This window comes from Lygodium microphyllum, chromosome 30, assembly GCF_053477565.2.
Source record: "Lygodium microphyllum isolate KBCC chromosome 30, Lygodium_microphyllum_v1.1.10, whole genome shotgun sequence".
Classification (NCBI taxonomy): Eukaryota; Viridiplantae; Streptophyta; class Polypodiopsida; order Schizaeales; family Lygodiaceae; genus Lygodium; species Lygodium microphyllum.
In genome coordinates this window covers 116,164,081-116,170,080 of record NC_141164.1, presented here as the reverse complement: position 1 = coordinate 116,170,080, position 6,000 = coordinate 116,164,081, and positions in this window count along the sequence as shown.

Here is a 6,000-nt window from a genome sequence, read left to right as displayed (position 1 = left end):
TAGAGATCTAGGATTGCAGGGTCTTGAGTGAGGCAGAAGACATATGTGCTGACATCAAGTACCATGCTCCCTACTCCTAGCCTGCTAGCCACATGTAGATCTTCTTCTAGAAGCACTTTGTCATACAAGGGATGTTTTTGGACAGTGGTAGAAAGCTAGACATCATGGGCAGTTGCCAACACTTTCAATGAGGTCGGGGCAACGTACGTGGAATCATGTATTGATGTCCAAAGGGATTTCCTTTGCTCAGCAAGTGTCATTAGTCGACGGTCAATTTTGGCTGCCAAACTTTGGTTGAGTACCAATTTTGTGCAAAGGTACCTTGTCCTTTCCCTTTTCGTTTGATTGCTTCAAGCTTTTCCTTGTTTGTCTCACATAGAGCTGTATAAAATGAGGGTATTAAGCGCAATTCTCTAGTTGTGGCTTTTGGGATGTCCTTCATGACTTCTTCAACAATAGCTGCATAGCAGAAACAAACATGTTGCTGCTCATACCAAGTCAGTGGTTTAGCTATGAGCTTTGTGTACTCTGGTGTTGCCCTTCCAATGTCCACATGGACGTATGCACGTGTGATGGCTGTCAGCTTGTGATCAAGATTCACCATGCACTTCATCTCTGGTTGTCAGATGCGCCATTTCTTTGGCCAGGTCTTCGAGAGATTTATCCTCAAGCCTAGGCTCTAGATGCTTTGGAAGGATTGGAGGTGTCAAGGATGTTTGTTGTGACATACCTTCCAAAGGTGAATTGCTAAGGACATGTTCCGCAATGGGTGTTGTCATGGCCAAAGGTTGTGACTGATGTGGTCCCTGATTGGAAGTAGTGGTGGCTAGTTTAGTGGACTGGCTACCATTGGTAGACTGCGGTGTCAAGTCCTTAGGCAGATCAGAAGTGGTCGTGTCTTTTGTTTCCCTTTGCACATCCACTTGTGTAAGTTGAGCAGTGGCACGAGGCTGCTGCTGCTGTGCTTCCCGTGTCCATTTAGGTGAAGAGGATGCAGGAGATTTGGGACTCCTACGTGGGCTTGGCACTGATTGGAGAATTTTCTTGTGATTGTTAGACAATTCTATCATTAGCTTTGTTGAGCAATCAACCTTATCATGAGCAATGATGTGCATGTGGTGCTCATTATCCTCTTGGGAAGTCAAAGGCTCCTTGGGCACTAGTGGACCTTGTGCACCCTCGACAGTTACCTCTGATATTTGCTTGCCAAGTATGCTAGGCTGAGGATCTAATTTTTGATAGGTCATGTTTGGTTTCTTGATTTCAATCGTGAGGGGCTAAATCACTCCAATATTTTTGGTTCGAGACTTGGATTTTCGTTTAGGTTTCGTCCTACGCCTCTTTTCTTTTGACATCATTTGGCCTTTTGATAGAGGTGGTTTAGTAGGGGGTTTTGGTACCCAAATCCATCGGTTGCTTGCATAATACCCTTGAGCACGAAGCAACGCCTTGGATATCCATCGTGGCGTTGTGCTAGCTCTCCATCGATGCCTTCATCTATAAGGCTTGGGCTTCTTTCGTGGTCTTCTACGATATTTGTAAGTCCAAACCTTATCCTTGGCCTTGTCTCCTAGCCTTTTTATTTCAAGTATGGCCTCACTCACTGGTTCTCTCCGTTCAACCTATGCTTGTATCAACTCTTTCAACAACTCCTTGCTCTCATTACTAGGCTTGCTTGGTATGTCAGAATGCTCCTTGCCCTTCCCTCGAGGTTTGGTGAGGTCACCCTTACTAAAAGTCGTGATTATCCTCACACCTGGTAGTGTTAGGTGTATCCTCTGTGCTATATAGTCGGCTTCACACTTCGTTGCCTTTTTGAAGGGTCTTCCTACTAGGATTTCCTTTCCACAATTCTTGCTATTTGGAGGAACATAGAACAGGACTGGCAAGCTTTCTGTTTCAATAGTTACAAGGATTTTGCACTTTCCTAGAAGTGCTTGTAGGTGTTCCTCCTAAGGATTAAGAGTTGCATCAATCGGTTTGAGCTCTGGTTGACCTAGCAGAGTCCAAGCTTCGTAAGTCAAGATATTGAAATCTGCTCCTTCATCAATGAGAGCATCAACACTATGCTCTCTTTTTGCAGTGAGTTTGACCCTAAGATAAGCAGGTGACACTATGTCTTCATCTTCCAGGTCTTGGTTTACAGCTTCACGCCTTTTGATACATGCATTTGAGTCCCTAACTGCACAGTCAGACGTGGATTCTCTACTGAGGTCTTGGGTCATCTGTGCAGCGTTGCTCAAGGTATATCTATCGTCAGGACTGTCATGTCTAGTCATCCTCGCATTGATAGCTTGATGATGTTGCATTCTGCTTCGACTAGACGCAGTTTAAACACAATGTACATGTGTTCTTGTGGTGTGGCCTTTTTGCCCTTGATGGCTAGATTGGCCCGTTGATGTTCTAGGGTCTTTGTTTGTCTTTGTTTGGGTATGGGCTTCTGTTTGCTGCTTTACAAGTGAAGATCTATGCTTGTGTAGAGCCATTACTACACTAGGACCTAATCCGGAGGACTTGTTGCGGCGCGTATTTTCTCTCCAGCCTATCGGGGGAGGTGTGGAGGGGGCAGAGCCCCCTCTAAGGGGGTCCGGGGGGGGGGGGTAGTCCCCCCTAGCTCGAAGGGCCATTATGGTAAAGACCATGCGTGATTGGGAGGACCTCTAGTAGCTAATTTTTGAACTATTTGCTGTGGATTTTAGCCTAGTGATAGATCTATGATGTGCCTTTGGCTCTATACGATTTTTGGAGTCTATTTTGGTGGTGGCAACTCAGTTTCTGGCCAAAATGGGATTCTGAAAAAATTGTAGTTTTTGGGCTGAGTCCCAAATTCGGTCGGCCGAGTGGGCTGAGGGCCGAATGGGTGTGGGCCGAGGGCCGAGTGGATCACTCAAATGGGCCGAATCGATGTTAGGGCCGAGTTATCCGGGCTGACGGCTGAATGTGAATGGGCCGAGTCAGCCGGCCGGGCCGAATGAGTTTTTGGGCCGAGTCGGCCGACGGTGGCCGAGGGCCGATTCTGGAGTTCGGCCTAGAATGGTCGTCCGAGCCAAACGTAGCGCAGTTTTGGCAGATTTGATTAATAATGCTTCGTTTTTTATGATTTTGGTCTTGAGGGTTTAGACAAACTTCCAGAATGCAAGAATAGAAATGAATGAAGGATTCTATATCCCTCGAATAGCAAATAACCTCCAAAGTACAAATTGGCAAGCAAATCAAACCCTCTTTCCCTGTTTTGACAGTAGAAACCCTAATGCTTATTTTCTTTGTTTTTCTTTGTTTTCTCCTACTCTAATGCATCCAAATCACAAAGTAAATACCTACACTACTCCATCTCACAACATAAACCTCAAAAAAGAAAAAAACATGCTTGCCAAGGAGATCGAATACCATCTTCAACCCCCTCACTTCCTACCTATCTCAAGCACCGGTTTGGGAAAAACCCTACTTCAATACTCGATGTGGAGCGGGCAAGCACTCAAGGCTTGAATCCGTTGGTCCCGGCAACGGAACCAAAATGTAGTGGGAGCTCATGCTCAATCGCCAAGACCCACAGACCGCTTATTGCTTCAAGCGTTTCAAGTCGAATGCTAATGGCTATCTCTCACATAGCCTACGCACTCTCATGCCTACCGGGTGTAGTGAGCTTACCTTCATGTCGATTGAGTTGCCTCCTCTCCTGCACACTCCGATAGCTCCACGATCCAAGTGCAAGCTTCAAGCAAGATCGATCCTCCCGCTCCAAGCTCCAAGCTCCATCGCCGCGAGTAAGATAAGATAAGAGAAGACAAGACAAGACAAGAAGAGAGGAGAACATGGAGAGCTTCTCCACCCCACGGTCCCGCACCCTCACGCACTCACTCCCTCACACTCTTACACTTCCTCTCTCAAGCACAAGCTCAAGCAAGCAAGAACAAGAAGAAGAAGAAGAAGAAGAGGAGAGCTACTTTTGGCTATACACAAGAATGAGCTTCTCATTCCACTTTTTGGCTTTTATACATGCCCTACTCCTCCTTGGGCCATCATCCCCTTTTTACATGACCGGCCATTGGCCTAGGTCCTCTTTTCCTATTTCCTTCCTATCCTTCTTGCTTCTTCTCCACTGCCCATCTATCTTTACAATTTGCACAGGAGAGAACGTGGCACTCTTTTACAAGATTTCAGGGTGTGCCTTTGTATTTTAAAATGCACCTTTCTCCTTTTGCATTTGCCTTGGACTTTTAAGGTTGCCCTTGCACTTTTGGCCTTTTCTCCTCTTCTTTCTTCAGTCGGGCTACCTTTTTTCCGCCTTTGCCCTGCGTCTTTTTTATTTTCTTTTGCTTTCTTCGTGTTGGGGTTAACAGTTGGCAAGAGAGTCCTTTAGAGACTGAAGACCTTTTGATTCCCTTCTATTGAGTACAAATAGATTGGATGGAGCTAACTTCTTGATGAATGACACGATCAAGAGGCAAGCACTAGAACAAATCCACATGTATGTGAGAAGAGAGAATGCAAACATCAAAGCCAAGAACCAACTAGTAGAAGTAGAAGCCTCCTTTGATGTCCTTAGGACACTCTTTACAAAAGTCCCAATGGTAACGCAAGGCAAACATCAAAGCGAAGAACCAACTAGTAGAAGTAGAAGCCTCCTTTGATGTCCTTAGGACACTCTTTATAGAAGTCCCAATGGTAACCCAAGGTTCCCTTCCAAGCCAAATCCATCTTGGAAATATTGACGATAGGCTAACAAATTTAGTCCCCATTGCCAATCTTTAAGGGAGAGTACAATGAAGACCCTGATCTTCATGTAGCCAAGTTTATGATAGCATGTGTTTCCAATAATGCCAAAACCTCAAAGATTGGTGCGATATTTCCTACCACTTTTAAGGGTGTGGCATTTCAATGGTATCAGAGAGACAAGTGGCATGAACTTTTGGCACATGGGATGACCTAAAGATGGCCTTCCTCACCAAACTCAAGTGTAAAGGTTTGGAAGAGCATATGCAAGAGAAATTCATGAACTTAAGTTAGGAATGGGTGGAAGCATATGTCTCTAGAATGAAATCCATATAATGAAGAGATGAACCAACCATAACTTGGATGAAGGCATCCAAAAGGGAGTTTTTCTTAGAGGCATGCAAGTAGAAGTTTGTAAGTTTGTGGAGCCAAGAAGATTGGTCAACTTGCAAGCTACAATAGAAGGTGCAAGTTTGTATGATGAAGTTGAATCATAATGGTTGTAGAAAATAGTACCTCAAATGATGGTTCAACCACAACAACAGTGACCTCAAACCATTCCCCTAGTGATAACTCAACAACAACAATGGAACCCTACTAAAACTAGAACCAACAACTAATAGTTTCAGCAAGAGCTTTGAATCAAAATCGAAACAAAGGATCCTATGGGGGCTAACCCAACCAGTCTATGTATAGTGATCAAAGAGACTTCCCAAAGCCCTGAAGTGGAAGCATGGAGTGAAAGCAAGAGCTATGGTGGAAGGAGAGAGAGAGAGAGAGAGAGAGAGAGAGAGAGAGATGTGGAAACTCCAATAGTCACAATGTGTGACTAGCCTTCCCTTTATTCAAATGTCACTAAAAGAATAAATAATGAAGTAACAATGATGGGCATCCGCCACTTACAATGTACAGGTGTGCGGATATGTGGGTACTATTAGTGTAAGTAATGTACTGGTAGCTAGGCACATGCACCTTTACCCCCTATACTTCAAAGATCACTTCCCCTATCATAGCCACAATATCCTACTACCCAAGTTGTACAAGTCAATCCACTTGAATCATTCTTAAGAGATGGTCCTTTAATGCTAGAATCAAATTTAACAAATGACCTAAAGAATAGTGATGGAGAATAATAGACACCTTGAATTCCCAGAGTACTTCGGGATTTGATTGGTGGTTTGTCAAACTTTTGGATCGCCAAATCTCCTAAATCCATGGGTTATTGTACCATTAGTGGAACAAGAATAGGTTGTGGATCTTGGCATTGCTATCGATCTTGTTACAAAC